General features: G+C 40.8%; 1 protein-coding gene across 2 annotated transcripts in view; it reads left to right on the top strand.

The window, feature by feature from the left end:
* The window catches only part of LOC119214148 (protocadherin-15-like), a 148648-nt gene that overhangs the window by 5427 nt on the left and 123903 nt on the right, over positions 1 to 19318 (top strand). For both annotated transcript variants that reach the window (XM_062566506.1, XM_062566507.1), the window contains exon 2: positions 14435 to 14492. The gene's annotated coding sequence lies outside the window, so the exon portion shown is untranslated. The remainder of the gene's footprint in view (positions 1 to 14434; positions 14493 to 19318) is intronic.

The raw sequence follows: 19318 nt of genomic DNA, 5'->3' as shown, positions 1-19318 counted from the left end.
ATCTGTGGGAGCTAATGGAGCAGCAGAAAGAACATTTTAGTTTAGTTGTAGTGTAGTCCTGTCTCAAAAGTCTGTCCTGTCTGTAAATGTTGTATTGCGTGCAGTTAAACTAATACTCATCCTTTTTGGTTGAATTAGTCAGGTCATGAAGGACGACTATAAACATTCGAGTTTTAAAAATCATCGTCAGTCATTTAGTCTTGCCAAAATATCACCTTGTTTCTTTGTTCCAAGATGTCTTTAACTTAAGTCTGTGTGACTGTCTGTGTGAAATGTTTGATATTGTCACTGATGGTTAAGGATATTGTGTTGTTGTTTTTTTGCGGGGGGGCTAAAGCCACCAAATGTGTTTAAATACATGCAAGTAATTGTCAGAATGACCCACTGAGTATTTGATGCAGTATCGACCGAGACACCATGCAAATGGTGCACGGCCACCGACTGTGCTGCATACTACAGTTGATGATACAATCGTAATGTGTCTGTTTGCTAGATATGGCTCCGGTTATACAAAAATCAATACACGTTGTTGGTTAAAAAGCGGCTCTCGTGATAAGCAAATGGGAGAAAATAATTGAGTAGGGGGGCTCCATCCTGGCTAGGACTTTTTAATAAAAATAACTAGAAGCTGACACACCAGCCTCATTTAGACAGAACTATTTTAACATGTTCAATCTTTGTCTCTGTTAGAACTTGGCTCTGGGTGTCTCTCATGCCAGACACGAGGCCACTCAATTAGATTAATACTATTGTGTATAATAATACGTGTCAATATGAACAGGCTCATAAAACATCCAGTACAATTGATGTTTATGGAATGAAATAATGCAATTATAAATCAGCCTGGAAGCAGTTTCTGTGCTATAACCTATTTCTCCCTAAACTTCTATACGGGCGATATAAGACCTTAATAAATACTGTTTAGATTGTCATCTGAGTGTCGCTATAAGTCTACTATCCCTCAGAAATCTCATTCTGCAGAGAGGATTTGGGTTCAAAGAAGAAATATTGGGGGCTTGAACCAAAAGGAAACAATACAGGTAAATAGTAGGCAACTAGGTAGGCTGAATAAGTTGGGTCTTTATGGATATTTAAGTAATAGTGTGTGGGTCGTTGAGATGTGTTTGTTTGTTTGAATTTAGAATAATTTGCTCTGGGCTGGTACACCACTTTTAAAACACAAAATCGTTCATATAATTTCCCCCTGAGTGTATTCCAATTAATTAGGGCAGAATAGAATATCGTTAGTTAAGAGGAAATTATTTGATGATAAAATGAATACTTCAAAGCCTTTTCTGAGCTCTATTTGTGGCAGTCAGATGTTACGTTTGCATCATATAAAGTGGGTGGAAATATGATACTACAAACGGCTGAAGACTTTACGATAGTTTTATTTAATTGCAGTCTTGTTGTAATCCATTTATCTGTCAGATTTATTTCCTATGCTGAACAATAACATTAGAGTTAGCTGGTGGTCAAAATCCTCGTCAAATGTCAAGACCATTCAGAGTTTTTTGATTAGAAAATCTTCAAAAGATTATTTGATGATTCGATTTTGATTTCAGTGGTTGTAAAACATCAAAAACTCAAACTATTTAGAAAAGCTAAATAAATGCCATTGTAAAATGTACTAGCACAAACAAATATGGAAAAAGTATTTTTTTTTTTTGCCAATTGGAGGCCACATTGATATCTCAATCTATCCAGATTTGAAGACTTTCTACACCTAGCAGGTGTTCAGATAATAAGTGCATTTCCTTTTTTTAGTGTCTTTCTTCTTCTTCTGCAATAATTTAATTTCCCAATTGATAATGGCTTTTAACTTTTTATCTGTGATTACATATTTATACAATACCTGAAGTACATACTTTTATAAAGCATATTCGATATAATTGCTGTCAGATCTTTTTTGGCAAAAGGAAAAAATATTCTCCTACTTTGACACTGAATATGTATTTTTTTATTTGTTTGAACCAACAACCAATGCTGCTGTTTTTTTTCAAAGACAGAAATGGTCTTAAAACATTTTCCAGCTGGAGGGACTGAGTCAATTTCTCTGCATGAAAACAATATCCAACTGTTGACAGCATGCAGAGAAGAACTTCTTAGCATATTTCTTTTGAAATGTTTTATCCTTCATTCATCTCCAAAGTAAAACATCTCAGAATGTGTATCACTTTGGTTGTATACAACACACCTTGAACATAAAACCTTTGCATTATCTGGATCTTTTGCTGCACCTGTGGAAGTGAGACAGATTTTGTACAGCAGTCTGTTTTCTGCTTTTTCTGCTCACTAAGAAGAGCAAAAAAAATAATCCAAATATACAAGAGAGAGATTTAAAATTGCTCAATGAAAAATTCCACGCTGCTGTCAACATGGCGGCTGAACATGTGGCTAGCAGCTAATGGTGCTAACAGTGCTGTAAGAACTCCTTGTTATCTGAAGTCGGCTGCAAGTGACAAAACATTATTTTCTAGTACACCGTCGGTCCTTGAAATGAAAGATTGATTCAAGGGAAATAGTTTCCCCTGACATTTCGTTGGTTTTCTAGAATTTTTCTGTATTTGTTCACATAGTTCTCTAGGAAAAGCCTTGGATTGAATATTAATCTAATCATGCTTGCGACTGATGTGGCCTAAAAAATCAATTACCCATTCATCATAAGGTGACATCATTGTTTTGATGTTTGCTGATAATTAGGTCAGATGAAGTAGAGCTTGACTTCATCAAAAGCAATGTAGATCCTCATCTGTAACACGTAACCCATCAGTCGCCCAACAATGAGCAGTTCAGTCTTGTAAACACGTTTGATACTATTTACACTCCAGTTATACTCTTTTAACAAGCATCAACTTACAACAATAGCAAAGACAATATTTGATTGACAAAAGTACTCGACTCGACAAAAGTACTCTAGAAATTCTACACCCAATATTAGATTGTGTCTGTAAAGCTGTAAATTGAATTTTAACTGAACCGAGGGAAATACACCCAGATTTTTCCTTTAGATTCCCTTGTGTTCTTGCATTTTTGAATTGAATTGTTATGCCTATGGACACGCCTGTGGAGGTTTGATCAAAGGGAGACACAAGTTGCTGCAGCCTGTCAATTTAGTCACCTTCACCTAATTAACCTTTCTCTCCATTTCGGGAGACGCTTGCTGGTGAGCTGGTGGCCTGAAACACTGTGGTATATGCCATGGAGCCCACTAACGAGGGTCCATTACAGGCCTTTAAACGGCTGTAATACCTACAGACGGCTGCCGAAAGGGGAACACATAATTAGATGCATATTCCCTGGAGAGTTTCACTGAAATAATCCATATGAGAAAAGAAACCACTGCTGTGTCTGACTGCTGCCCGGCATTCATATGCGACATTTGGTCAATGGGTAGCAATTTCTCACAGGTGATGGACAACTAGTGTTTCTTCAAGCAACACAGCAATGTTTTGCATGTCCAGCGAAAAGGATATCCGGTAGTGTTTTATGGTTCAATTAGAATAAATCATCAATTACACCAGAATAATCTAAATATGTGTATACCTCTTATATATATTTACGAGCCGTACCAGAGCCCCACTTTGAGTACTGGCCAAGTGCATGTTGGACGTTTACTCTTATTTTTGAAGTCGTTCCTCCTTCCGCTGGTGTGCTGTGGGACGATGGGGACAAGGCGGTTCAAGGTAAACATTGGACATCCATGGCCACAGAGGCCTTTCTCAGGATCCATTTGGTATCTTTAAAAACCCAATGAAAATGATGAAGCCAGTAATATATTTGAGGAGAACATGGCATTTCAAGGCAAGCTGCAGGGTTTCTTCTTAGACAAATGAATTTCAGCTTTTCAGCCCCCACTTTTTCTTCAAGGAGACCTCATCATGCTTTTCTCTCTCCAAGCGATAGTCACTGTGCTCCCTAGTTCACACTGCTTTTTCCTTATTTTGAAATTTGATATCAAATATTGTATTAATCCAGCCTAGCGAGGAGCTGAAAACACTTTTTGAAAGTGTCAGGCTCAAGGGGATGAGGAGGGATGGGCCTTTAATGAAGAGGACAAGGTTTTAACTTGGGAAAATGAACACCAGCTAAGAGTGGGAATTACTTGCCTGTCGCTTTGAAGTTAACGCGAGAACCTCCATTGAATTGAGAAGTAAAAAAAAGTCCTATTCCTCTGCACTTTGCTCTGCTTAACAAAAATTCTTAATCTTTTGTGTACCTTCTGCCAAAGTGCTTTGGGTGTCAATGCTTCTGCATCTTGTTTCTCGCATGAGAAATCTGTTGATTTTGCAGTATGTGGGCTATGGCAGAGGGGAAGACTGATAGAATGGAGCTCTACTGTAGCATGCTATTTTACGCATCAGTGCACTGCATGGGGGCTAAACCTGGTCTTGTGCTAGGCGTATGCTTATCTTCTGTTGCTCGTGGTTGACGGCAGTGTATAAATGCACATGGTCAAGGCCCATTACCTTACTATTCAATATAGAAAATGACTTTTTGCTTCAGTAAAATAAGTGAATTTCTCGTGAGAGTATAAACACTTTTCCTGCTACAGGGATTGGAAACGCAGCTTACCAGAACAGTCCGTTCCACATTTAAATATGTGATCATAAAAAAATATATTTCGCAAAAGCCACATAATTGACCGTAATCCAAATGTTCGGTGTTGCTTTGTTACACGTTTACGACACCTGCACACCTTTATCTGCAAGCACATTATGCGCATGCAGCTGACATTGTAGATTGAATAAAATATGCAACTAAAACTAACATTGTGTGCTCCCGGACAGCAATTCAGCATATTGTACAGAATACATAACTAGAGATTTGCAAATATCTCTCCAGCCTTGGCAGGGATTTAAATGCATATTACTATAAGAATGGATTAGGTTAAACATCAGCTCTCCCTCCCTACAAATTACCCTCCAACTGCATCTTGTGTATTTCTTATGTAATCCCACTTGAGGCAGTGGGCTGAGAGCTCATGCTGAGTATGTAACAGACTGTCTGAATGGGTTGGTTTGTGTAAAGTCAAGGCCTCCAAGAAATAATTGATTGGCATCAAGTAGGAAGTACAATGATGTCATGAACATAATTAAAGAGACCCAGAGTGAAATGTTTGTGGCTGCAGGAGTCAACACTTTCCAAACTGTCCTGAGAAATGTTATCTACAAACGTATTGTAAGGCTTAATGACTCTGACAATGAAATCACTTTCTAAACCAACATAAGACTTAAGACATAAGGCTAGTTGGAGACATTGGTGCAGCTCTCTCTGTGTAAGGTGCTTTGTTTCGTTTTATTCTGCTTGTACTATTATTATTTGTAATATGTTATCTGTTGTCTTGTCTCATCATTAATTGGTTGACTCAATTGTATTTCAATTACTTCAGATTTATGTTTCAAAAATGGAATAAAATTGATTTAGAGAGAGATCCGGCCAGTGAAATGAACTGTGAGCTGAACTGCAGTGTTTTCACAGAAGGAACTTCACAGGTAGCAGTATGAAGAAAGAAAAAGTCCTCTGTCATGTGTTTTTGTGGTTTAGCGTCATAAATGACTCATTTTGAACATTATCAACCTCGTGGAGGAAACTACACAGTGAACAGGACAACGTATATCTCTGCATTGCAGCAGTGCAGCTTCACTACTGTAGTACTTCTGAAAACTTCCAAAAGTCACATTTCCACTTTCCAATGGGCATGGGCAGTCTTTTCTGAATTTATGCTCTGAGGAGGATATCTATTAGAAAGGGGGGCCAAAAAAATCCAGTGGGCAGGCAGAGGGAGTAAATGGCTTGGTGACCTCTCATCCCATTGTGAAGGTTATCACTTTCCCGGGCAGAGTTAGAATATCTTGCAGGTGCCATGACAATTTCCCGACCAATTACGGCACTTTCCCTCACTCATCACCACTTGACACTGTCGCCCCTGGATGAAGATGAGGATCTTAACTACTATTAGAATTCAGCTTTCCTGCCATCATCCCTATTACTTTTCTCTTAGACAAACAGAGCTGTACCTTTTTTTTTTTACGCATTTACATCACTGAATGCTTCTGAAACAAATTGGTTGAAATGTGTTTGCGCTACTCGCCATATTTAGATTAAAACTGCGGGGCACAAGCGACTCAAGGTGGAGGAAAAAAAAGGATTGTGGAACCAGCAAAGTCCTCGTGCTCCCCAGCTGTCAACATGCCAGAACTCAGCCAAAACCTCAAGTGACATGATAATGTACATACACTGTACGGCAGGTGGAATCCATCATCATTTAATGCCTGTATAAAGAGACTGCAGAGGGCCGTGTGCAATTGCAAGCCAGTGGGATTCATTCATGTACATTAGCTTTAGACAACCCCATCAATTAAATGTGCCCCCCTGTCTTCAGAAGTCATCCCATCATCTCAAAGATGACATACACCCCAAACCCCTCACCCCTAAAAAACAAAAGCATAGCCAGTCAACCTTTATCAAAGCGCCACATTGCACTTGTTTGCTCTTGTAAGGCTTCCGCTCAGCTAGAGGCTTCATTAATAGTTTTGTGAATGTTGTAAAGCGGGGGGGGGCAGACTTTTTATTGGCACTCAGCAGTATTGTGCAGTAGCCAAACACACCTTGTAACATAAGTAAATTAGCTGTTAAATGTGAAGTTGCGCTGATGTCAGGTTTTAATTGAAGTCCTCCTTTTCTCACTTTCAAGGTGAACTACTTAAATGAAGAGTAAATCATATACTATGCTGGTCATTTCTTTTGTGTGAAAATGACAAGACATGCATTCACTTTGTCTGCCCCTGTCAGCTCTTTTTTTCTGGGTTGCTGTAGGCTGGAGTCCTGATTACAATGTATTGCCAGTCCACACAATTACAGTTGAAGAATTGAAATGAGTTTGTATCGGGGAAACAGTCTGTTTTCTGTGCTCCCGTGCCCCTAAATAAACGTCTCCCAATTTAGCAGCTTTTGTTTATTACCGCATTGTGGAGCATGATAGGTTATCCAGTAAAATTGGACGTGTCACACTGGATTATTGATGTTTTCCTTTATGACCTTAAGTTCACGTGGTAGAACTCAGTCCGGTGCAAGAGAATTCACTGTGGTCTATTCATGTTTATACAAACGAAATGCTGGCCTTTTCCATTACATGTGATCGATTTTCATTTGCAGAACCAAGGAGAAAATCTAGGCCACCTTTCAAAAGGCCAAAAAGGCCTCAATAAAGAATTAATGTCCAGCATTCCTCTTTTACTGGAAGTGTTTTAGTGGAAACGCCAGACATTTTACAATGAGAACTACATATGTTACACAATATACTGCTCAAACAAATAAAACCCATATTTTATTTTGGAGTACGGCGCAGCGCCACATGAACATCTTATCGGCGGTGTCCGTTTCATTCAGTAGCGGGTAGAACCAAGGTCTTGTTGTGGCATAAACCTACGGGGTGCAGAAAATGGGGACACTGGCATACAGACTTCATGCACTGCTGTTGGCTTTGTATTAGTATATTACGCTTTTGCAGCCCGGTGGTGGTCTATAATTACCTGAAAGGTTGATGAAAATTACTGCTAACGTAATCACTGTCCATGATTGGTAATCTCTGTCCTCTGGTTGAAATGGGGAAAATTCCTCATTGTGTGTTTCAATTAGGCCCACAACATTTAAAATTTCCATTCATCTGATCATGAAAGGGAAATTCAATACAATCCCATAATTCAATTATATCCCTGCAAGGCCATGTTTTTACTGTTTATTGCAGCTGTCATGTTAATAACTTGAAAGGGGTAATATTATGATCTTATTTGAAATTAATCACACAATGGTAGTATGCACAGTGATTAACAGCGGTGGTTCTTTTTTATACTACCTCAATATGGAACAACTGATTTAATACATTCCTATCTTGGTGGTCTTAAAAATGGTGAGCCACATCAGCAATTCTGGTGTGCTGATGTTAAGCAGGTATTATTAGCCACGCTCAGCAACGTGGCTTGCTTGTATTTGCTCATTTTTAGCTTGGTTTTATTTTGCAGTTATTTGTTGCACACCAAGTTATGAGAAAGAATGAAATATTCACCTGATGATGGCGTTGAAAGCAACTCGGCATATAAATAAATCTCCACCTCAAAAAGTCAGAAGTCCATCAAAGACGGCAGAATTCATCCTCCAGAGAGCCTTCTGGTTCACTATTTTATAATAATCCATTCAATAGTAGTTGAGATATTTGGACCAAAGTTGTGGACTGACCAACGTTGCTACAACAACAACAACAACAGAACTACCTGTACCAACTTCTCAAAGCGTCACAGTAAACAACATGAGTTACTGGGGCAGGAAGGGAGACAGAAACCTGAATCCTGAGTCTTTCTGACCAACAATCGTAATGAGCGAGGTGTTTATACGGGAGAAGGACAAAATAAGTTAAGATATACACGAAAAAAGGGACAAGGCGGGGACCAAATAGAACCCATTGATGACTATTCTTCCCAAAGCACCGTTTCTTTCAGCATTTGGTTTCAGCACACGTTTCACAAAGGTCATCTGTGTCCTGGATGCAGGAAATCAAATCACCAAAAACTCAAGTAAGAAAGCCACACTTCCTCGTGGAAAGAAATGAATACCAATGAGGTCACCCCCCTTTCCCAATCTTTTGTTTCTTTCTCAGGTTTGGCCACACACGTCTCTAGATTTACATGAGATCAATGATCTGGCAACTCGTTTGATCTTTTTTTTTAGGTTGAAGACAGTTCCGAGCTGTAAATAGAAACACGGTGCGGTGTGTTTGCACACTGCATTCTGGACAAGAGCCAGCATTGATCATTGCTGGGCTGAGAAAGATAAGATACAATACAATACATTGCATTAGTCTTTTCCTCCGACTGACTGACTGGGGTTTAATGGCATCTTCTATAATTACCTGGACTAAATGGAAGGATGCCTCTTTCATCGCTCAGTCATGCTGCCTCTGCTTTACGCCGTCTGTCCATCATTCTGTTTCCGAAGCGGCGGCTTGAATTTGGCTGTTTTCTCACTAGAGAGCTTCTCAATGGCTTTTACTGTCCATTAAAGCACATCAGCAGAGACACGTGTTAATAATAAGGAATATCTCAGCTTAATGGCTACCGCCAAACGTCCACGGCTGTCACACTACAAGTTCACATGCTGAATTAATTCATAAAGGGATGCTGCTTTAAGCTGCACTATATGCTGATGAATGATCGCATTACGGTAAATGTCAGCAGATGTGCTCCAACCGACGAGTAGTAGTTGCTGGTGAAGTGTCGAGTGTGTTTTTTTGCATTGTGTTGCTTTTCTAGGTAAACAAGTACAAACAGAGTCATGATGTTGTTAAATCCCAGAGAGCACAAAAGTCTGCAGCATCAGCTGGTTCTGTAATTGTAGATACTATGGTCTTCATAAAAGTTTAGTCAGTGTATTTCTTATGAAAAACATATGCCTCCCTGTCAGCAGGTGAAATAACAAAAATACCAACTAGACAACCCTCAGGTTGGATGGTTGTGAAAGTCCTTATTGCATTTTTAATATACACGGATGGGCATTTCTGTGCTAGTGCCACATGGATTTACTAATGCCCTCTCATTATCAGCAGACACACTAGAAGACAGGTTATTAAGAGTGTGGTGGAGCAGAGGGGAGCGACGCTTGTGCACCTCATAATTCCTCATTATCTCCATTTCTCTGTAATTACTCTGTAAGTAATGTTCTTTCTCGTTTGGACTTGGACTAATTTATACAGTAATATGACACAGAACTCGAAAACATCTCCAAACTCAGCCACGCTTTGACCCTGGCAGATGCAGAGAAGCTCATCCCCGCCTTTATCTCCTCGAGACTGGACTACTGTAACTCTCCTTTCACTGGGATCACTTGGCAAGAATACGCAGAAACTGCAATACGTCCAAAACAGCGCCGCGAAAGGATCCCGATGAGAGTCCGGAAATATGAGCACATGACGCCCATCCTGCACTCACCTCACTGGCTCCCGGTCTCATTCCGGATTGACCACAAAGTCCTTCTGCTCGCATAGACGTGCACCTCCCTATCTGCAAGGACTAGTTGCTCCTCAAACCTCCAGCCGCACCCTCAGCTCTGCGAGACGCTCGATCCTCCCGGTCCCCAACACCAAGCTGCGCACCACAGTCTCCCTGACCATCGAAGGGCAGCACAGTCACTGGAGTCACCCAACCCCCTTCTTCAAGAAGGCGTTTATACTATTTTTTACTTTGTTGCTCTGTGGCACTCCGAGATCTATTGATACAGAGTGCGTTCTAAATAAAATACATTAAACATTTAACCGTTATTACTCCTTCCTCTGTGTTCAAACATTGGTCCGGTAATTTATTGTTGTGTCTTAAAGGAGTACTTTTAGGACGCACTGATAGTGTATATCCATACTGGTCTCACATCAGTCTATTAAATACTCAGCAACAGCGATGAGACAGTTTTGCATCATAACTCCAAGGAAAATAAAGGAGGATTCAACATTGGTTTCATTCTTCATGCTAATCCTTGGTTGTTGTGTACAGCTTTAGTTTCATATTGTTTGTACGAACACGAGCGTGGTATTGATCCTCTCATCAAACCTCACTTTCAAAAACCTTCATACGTTATCTGTAGTTTTTTGGAATGGACGTTAACAACCAATTGTGTCATTAATTGAGGGCCAAATACAAAATAGCTTCAGAAGTAGATTACTACAAAGAGACTACAAAGGCCACAGGAAGGAGCTATTTTGATAGCAGAGAAAAGCACTATGTGGCTTTAAAAGAGTGCACTGCACTTTCGATATTGCACATTTATGTGCAAAATGGCCGTAGTGGGCTATCTGCAGCATTATTTGGAATTTGGCAAAAGTATTACAGGACTGAAGAAAACTAAGCAGTTGTTTTGATTTGACCGCAACCTTTTGTATTATAGCTAAACTAACAGTGCTCCGGGTGAAAGCTTGATGGTCTTCGGACCCTCCTCCCTCCCCGGGCATTAGTGGTGTCATTTGAAAAAGGTATTTTGGAAACCTCCAGAGAAGATGAGATCCACGTCAAAATTGTTTTTCTTCACAACGTAATTCCCAGGGCACATTCTTTGTGCGGAAATGTCATTTTAGGAGAAAGTGCCGGCTGTGAAAGAAACTACTTCCATTCAAGGTCCGTCCATCCCTTCACATTTTATTTCTCTCATATTTTCCCTCCCACTCCCATACTCTGCTCCTTTGCTGCTTCCCCTCTGCCTTTTTCCTTTTTTCATGGTCTCTCCCCCTGTGCCCGACATTTCCTTTTCTCTCTCCCCCTCTTGCTCCCTTTTCTTTTCTCTTGTTTCCTTTTGAAGTGCTAAACAATGAGAGGGCTTCACTCCCTGTTAAGCTCGCAGGGAAATCCAGTCCGAAAGTGCGTGGCACAGTGCAGCGGAGCGGGGATCTCGTCCTCGGGACCACAGGGGCGTTGGAGGGGTCGGAGGCGGCATTAGAAGCGTAGTCGGCATGTGGCGACGGGGACAATGGCTGCACGGGGCCTCGATCCCCCCCAAGCCGTGACTCCTTTACCGGAGCTTGTGACAACTGTCCGTTTCCCTGACAGGATCTGTGCGAGACCACCGGGGTGTAATTGTGGGGACCAAAAGATTTGCATGTCAGGGCCCTATTGATTGTAATTATTGAGTTTCATCGGAACACCACGTCAGTGCGGAGGAGAAAGACAATCACTTGTCCTTCCATTGTCTTTGTCTTCCCCCTCCTGTCTTTTCCATCTAGGCAGTGATGAATGCTATTCATTACCAAAGAATGGAACGGGAAATGAAGCAAAATGAGTGCTTTGGGAAACAATCCGTGACTGGGGCATGTACTTTAGTCTGCTGAGGCATCTAATACATGTGTTTATCCACTCCCACATGTTTGCTTGAAGCTATATCGCACAGTTGCTCATATTTTGCTGTGTGCACCTCCTTTTTGAGATCTGTCCTCTACAATATCCTCTCCTATCTGTCTCGTTCTCTCGTATTGATACACGCAAATCCTCACACCGCATGGTGTTCTTTGATGTGGCCTTTGATGAATTTCTTGAGTCAATCAGCCTTAAAGAGCAAGCTCTATAATTCACCCTCCATCAACCACCATTAATGCAAAGAAATGCTTTCCTCCACCTCATATTGACGTGACTGGTTCCATGTAGGGATTTGTGATGACAACTTGACATTTCACATTTATTTTCACGAATCAAGAATATTCTTGAGCCCAGGTCTTTGTTAAAAAAGGCATATTTGGCTAATTTGCTTTTCTAAAACCTGCAGTGGTGTTTGTGAAGCGTGTGGGTAGAAGATTGCTTCATTCTCGATGGACTCTGCAGTTTCATCTCACAGCTGTTTAATTGTGTTTATCATTACTATGAGGAGGTGAACAAGTCTTAAGGTCTCTCCATGCTGAAAGAATTGCCTACATTCTTAGTCCTCTGCAGGTCATTTAACTGGTTGTTAAACAAACACAATTTGATCATCTTTGAGCCTATAAGCTACTGAAAGAAGGTTTAAGACACTAATGGCCCATTGGTCAGTGATAATTACATTAATGAAACAATCATGATGATTCATTCATGTGATAATATTTGCATGCCATAATACTTTTCTTGTTGACACAGTCAACGGCGCCTTGTATTTGTAGTATTAGGTATTAAGGACTGCACAGTGGTGTTTTTGAGTTCAATGCAAATGTTATATTTCAAATATTACATTTTTAGCATTTATTATATCGGCCCGAGACTGTAGGTTTTCAAAGGGAGACTCAGCTGCCAAAATAAAAGTCTCAAAAGAATCTCAACAGGCGAGCACTGAGCAGCTGCACGTAGGGAAGGTTGAGGTCTCGCTCCACATCACGTAACAGACCATGCCCACGGCTTCCTGACATGCTCCCTCAGCAGGATGCTTATTTTTCCAGCCTGCAGGTCTGGATCCGGCGGTAGAGGCATGAGCATGTGCCTGTTCTATGTGCACAGGTTTGACTAAATAAAGGGAAAACAAGTATGTCTTTATAATGGCCGGTGTCATTATTGGCTGATTAAAGCAGTTTGTCTCTTAATTCTTGTGTATTTTTACACGTTGACCGGTTAGTGTAAGTTTGTTCAATTCAACATTTTCCAACAGTCTATTCCTGATATGTGAAATCCTGTTTAAACAATAACAGTGTTTGCGGGGAGAACAATACAAGAGTCTCAAATAAAAGCTTCTTCATGTTCATTCATTTGTTTGCAAGCAATATCCGAGCAGTTTGTTTATCAGCCCATGGGTATTCTTGCTGAGCTTTGATCTAGTTTGATGATGTCCATAATGACCCCCTGAAGGAACTCAAAGGTGTGTTTCATATTACGGGGGCTACTGCAGGTTAAGTCAGTAGATTGTACCCATTAACTTGGCACAGCCTGTGGTTATGTCTCTGAGCTCTTTAAGGATGATCCTCTCATCTGCTATACAACTACATTAAAGACTCCTGAAGGAAATGCACATTCCAGAATACCTTCTTGTCCAATGATCAGTCCGACCCGCATTCCTTTAATTATGACGCCGAGGGTTTGTGCCTGAAGCCGCATGACGACATTTGCATCTCAACCGACATCTCCAAAAAACAACATTGCCACTAATTAATATACTATAAAATATATTTTATTTTTTTCCAATAATATGAAGAATCAAACCAATCGATTTATAAGTTATTCTTTCCCATTTTGGTGTGTTGTTTTAGAGGGTTAGGGTTTGTGCACACAAGTGGGAGGACTAAAAGTTGTGGCACAGTGTTGTCATCCCACAAGTGGAATGCTCACACGCGTTCAGGTTCATTCTAGTTATAATACAGCCAGCTCTGCTGCAGTACAGCTACCATTGCCAGCTGAACCAATAGTAAAACAAACAACGCTGAGGACGCATAAGACCATCTTGAATGCAACCATTTTTAGAGGAAATTCGATCTACTTCAATGAATCTTCACTATCACTAAAACAAAAAGAGAGAAGGGCACTGCTCATTAGGTATGCAATTTTACACATGTTTTGTAAAAACTAATTTAGCTTGTATGGAAATAACTGATGAACATTTTACCATTGCTGCATTACAACAATTGGCGTCCCACTTCCGAATTACAAGGCTACTCTCCACCTTTGCAAAAGACACACTCAGTGGCTGTTTGTGGAGCAGCTACTGTATGCATCACTGAACAGTATAATGGAGACTGACAGGATACGTGGGAGACTGCAGGGATATTATCTGAGAATGAGATGTGGAATATCACCCAAATTCACATATAAGTGAGAAGATTATTGTGCTTCAGTTCTCCGAGGAGTGCCATGCCTCCATATTTTTTTTCAATGTATGACAAAATATGCTTTACATTGTCCTACAAACAGCATTATGGATCTAATATTTTCCTTCTTTTTTTTCTGTGTAGGTGTGTGTGAGTTTAACTACAGGGCGACATGTGGTGTGATCGCAGAAACTCAAATCAGGTATTTACCATTCCGATTTTAATGTCTGCGTTGCGCGCATGTACAGTATGTGTGTATTGGAAGACTTGGGGTGGGACAAGCCAGGGACATACTGAAGAGGACGGGTTAGACTGTTGAGGTTTTCAAGGCATTGCTTTGCTATGTTTTATTGATGTCCCTGAGATGATTCACCCTGACATTTTCTGGTCTCTGCTCTCTGTCTCAAGTCAATTTCTTGACATCATAAAACATAAAACAGCTTGTCCAGGGTCCACTTGGTAAATATTTAAGTGCCCCCCCCTCCCCCCCCCATATCGGTGCTGACCAGCATCTGAGGCCCAGATTTTATTGTATTTAGAGTGCGAGAACCATACAGCCTGGCACCATAAAACTGAAAGTGGCCAAGATCTGCAAAGAGCTACAGGTAGTTCTACTTAGGTCATTTTCCAGTACCAGCAAACATTTCACATTTCAGGGAATTATCCCTGTATTCATTGTCAAAAATATTCTATTCTGAAAAAAACAAAACATTTATGCACTTGTTTACCATTTCTAAGTGAACTTGTATGCAAATAAGCAGGAGCATCCATCCTTCGTTTAGCCCCCGTCAAAGCTGCGGGCTTCTTTAGGACGCCTACTCCTCGCAGCTGACTGGACCATCGTCTCTCAAAATGCATCGACATAACAGCTCGCTCCATACGTATGTAGGCAGTATCCTATTTATAAAATGCACATCTGCATACCAACTGCTAATATACAAACAACACCGACGGCAATGCTTTATCCAAGTTGCATTAACCTCTGCTCAGGGAGTAGGCGGGGCTTGTGTGAACCTTAACCTTAAAGGCTCTTACATGTTCTGCTGTTCAGGGTTCTTTGAGACACTTTGTCTCAACAGAGTCTCCAGACCTGTGCGTGAACCCCGCCCCCCTGTTGTTAAATCAACGGACAAATATTTCGCTGCAATGTGCCTTCTTTTGTTGTGAAGGGAGTGATACGAGCAGCCCATCTTAATCAATATCTGTATCCCAATTGGCCGATGGATGGAATCTAGAAGACCAAGCAGTTGATAGAGCAGGGACTGCTGCCTTCATGGAACTCACATGGAAACGCTGTTTTTTGCTTATTAATGAATTAAACGGACACTTTTACACATTTGTAGTCTCTATAACCGGAATGACGTACGTGATTGACAACCCAATGTTACCCATGTAAGACCGAATCCAAAGTGACAGAAATAAATTGATTGATTTTCTGCTCAACCGTCTTCTGCTGGAGGGGACCTCATTCAGACTCAGATTGATATAATTACTGACACAATTAGTATAAAAGTAGTTTATCACACCTGCATCTGATGAGTTTCAGATGAGGTTTTTCTTAAAAAATGTTTGCAACACTGATAATTAATGCAGGTTTTCCTAATTTTCCCCCGGAAAAAAAGCCTTTTCATAGCTGCCAGATGCAAGCACTTACATTTTTTGCAAATGCAAATTAAGACCCATATGTTGATCATCTACATTTCCCTCCCTTTGTGCATCTCTGGTTTTAACTATGCCAATCACTCTCTCAGTTTCTTCCATTTCCTCCCCGTGGAAATAGGAAACGGTCTAAACTTTAGCTTTTGGTCCATCACGTGTAAAGGTAATAGGCCCGGTACTTGTGACAGGCTCGGAATTTGTGTATGAGGTGAAGAACAAGAAGGAGTGATAAAATAGATTCAATGCGATGAGAGGAATAAAGAGTGCAGGGAGTGGAGAATGTACCACAGCACAAAGGCAATACATCCAAGGCTGAGCAAGTGGTCGGAGCTTAATGGGCGCTGATAAAGTTGAAATGGTTGTATTCATAGTCTTCGTTTGAGCACAGACATCATGCTCAAATGTTACTGAAATGGTGGCCAAGATCAGACATTCAACAAACAATTCAACCATACATGTGTAGGAACAGGAAATCACAGCAGAGGCTGCGCTATCGCTCATTGGGGCCAATCAAAGGTATATAGGCCTCCCTGCACTCCATTATAGAAGTGTCAATGAAGATTATTAATCATATTCTAGGAGAGACAAGCGCACAAAGAAAATATCATTGTTCATTATAACGGATGATTTTTGATAACAAAGTCTTAACGGAAGAAGACTCTAGAGAGCATCTGCCCTAACCAGCTGCAAGACAAACCCCCCCGTGGAGTCCATGATTCCAGGGAGACACGTAGGTGATGAAATGTTAAATCTAATGAATCTGCATGACTGGGCAATGACGGGCAGCTGGAGGGGCGGGTCTAACAGCCGCATGGGCATACTTTAGGCAGAAAGAGAGAGGCCGCAAGATGATTGGCTCTAATCAAGGTGTGTGGATGTTTTTTTGGATGCATGTGACCAGCCGATGGGAACCGCGGTTATCGGGATTGAAATCGTTTAACACGGAAAGCAAGGAGATTGTTACTGAGCGTGCATGAGAGAGGTTAATGTAGGATGCATGAGGCATAAACTACAGGCCTAAGCATGCAAACGTGTAGTGTTCCTTATTGAACTGCTTCATTTTTGTTCTCTTCGTGGTGTTTTTATTGGAATAGAGGAGGGTGAGAAAAGCGTGCCTTTGAGGCGATCCAATTCAGTGCCTTTTTTTATTCTGCGGCTTTGCTGTAACACTAATATAATCTCTGTCATCACTCAAGCTCTGAATGCGTCTCCCTGACAAAACAGTAATCAGTGCTCTGCCTAGGAACCCTTAATGGGATGTTCAAAACTGCGGAATGTTCATGACTGTTGTTTCATTTGTCTTCAATTTCATTTGGATGTGTCCGGTAGGAAGAACACAAACTGCAATTCCGGGAGGCTGTGCGCTCTGACAACTTAGCCTTTTCACTGTGTGTTTGTGTGTAGCGTCTTGGATGTAGGGCTGCACATCTAATCAAATCTTTATCAAAATCTCAAGACGGCCTGCTGCAATTCTCTAATTGCAAGAGCCGCAATGTTTGTTAGAGACAAAACGTGCGTCTAGATACCATTTTAGATTCATTATAGCCTGAGATGCCCCGGAGAAGCCACCCATACAATGTTTTCAATGTATTTTTATTAAAATGAGAATAATTATGTAAAAATAGTCATTACGTCTAATATTGCAAATCCAATCGCAATTGCGTTATGGGTAAAACATAATTGCAATTAGATTATTATTATTTAAGTTGTTTTGCCCTACTTGGCCTCCTGTGGTCTGTGTCATACTGATGTGTAGTGCACTGTTCAGGAAACATGGACCGCATGTGTTGTGTGGCTGCAGAGCACACAGCAGGATGGTGTCTAATGCTGTCTGTGCTTTTCCCAGACATTGATGTGCATTTAGAAAATATCTGCACTCAGAGCATCTGAGTTTCATCCCTTTTTTGTTTGCAGTTTGCATGAATCGTTTTCAAGCAACAACAGCATCTGAGAGAGGAAAAAAGCACTGTGAATGTGTGTGTTGGCCAGTAACATTGTGTACTTTACGTAGAAGAAAATACTTTCATTGTCTGTTTTTATGTAATGTTTTTTTTTCTTTACTAACAAATAGCTCATCCCTCTGTACGCCGGAGTGTCATGAAGCCGATGTTTTTACCAAGCTCTGCAATACTCAGTTGTTAGGATGTGACGAGCGTTTTGTCAAGGTGACAGTGTCTGAAGGACTTTCCACACATAGTCTGAATAAAACAATTCCAAGAGAGAGTTGGCATGAGACCAAGCCGTTGAATCCTAAAGTTAGTTAGAGGTGAATGACAAGATGAAAGAGCATTTAATGGCCCTGTAAACAAGTACAACATCATTCTACCTCAGACCCGACTGTCATTTTGTAAAACTCAACATTCCCTCTTGGCTTTTTTACGCATGTTAGCGGCTGCATAACAACATATTATCACATATTGTCTTTTAAGTCATAAAAGGGACACTGGATGTTTTTTTTTTCCTTTTTTCAACTAAAACATGCGCCAATGTACGTAGTTTTAATTTTCTGTCCAATTTTTTCCATAACAGAAGTCGACCGTCACTCGTAGTTGCTTTCGCAGCTGTTTAACATTTAAGGAGCATATTTTTTTCAATGAAGCCCATTTCCCCGTGTCGGCTCAGCAATGAGCCGGTGTGTCCGTGATGAAAGGGCTTTTTCAGGAGACACAGTATCTGACAAGTAATAAAATGCATGAGTCCACTGCCGAGCCCAAAGCTATGATTAGGGCCAAATTCCAATTCACATCATTTGCTGTTCCTCTGACAGCTGTCTTTCTCCGGCCCTGATTTATCTCCAGTGTATTCTTGATGTTGTGACTGTAGAGTTCTTGAAAATCAGCCCCCTCCACCACCTTCAAATCCAATCTCCGTCCCATCACTGCTGTCTGATTGCCTGTGAAAGGCGCTCGTAAATGTCTGAAATTACATATTGTTCATCACACACATGCATCACACATGCATGTACACACCAGCTCCCCCAGGAAAAAGCTTCTCATCAAATTCTCCACAGTGGCCATATTGTGAGGTCTTAAACCTGATGCTATAGGATCCATAATACTTTTCCCCAACCACTTGCATTAGGAAGGGAATGTTTATAACGACAGTGCACACTCCAAAACTGTATTCGGTTTTCTTTTGAGACATCCATGCTACCGGACACACGAGTCAATGGCATTTTTCAGAAAATCTCAGGTTAATTTTCATAGCTTTGGTTTTTGTCACTGCTGCTCTTTGTATCTTCGATTATTTCTTTATCCTAACCCCATATCAGCCCAATCTCCGATAGCATCTTCGCCACCCATCTCCTGTATCGTATCTATAGTGCCAGACACAAGAAAATGCAGAACAAGAAAAAGTGAGGTATCGAGA

This window comes from Pungitius pungitius, chromosome 13, assembly GCF_949316345.1.
Source record: "Pungitius pungitius chromosome 13, fPunPun2.1, whole genome shotgun sequence".
Classification (NCBI taxonomy): domain Eukaryota; kingdom Metazoa; phylum Chordata; class Actinopteri; order Perciformes; family Gasterosteidae; genus Pungitius; species Pungitius pungitius.
The sequence above is the reverse complement of the archived record's forward strand: the minus strand, read 5'-3'. Positions and strand labels throughout refer to the sequence as shown.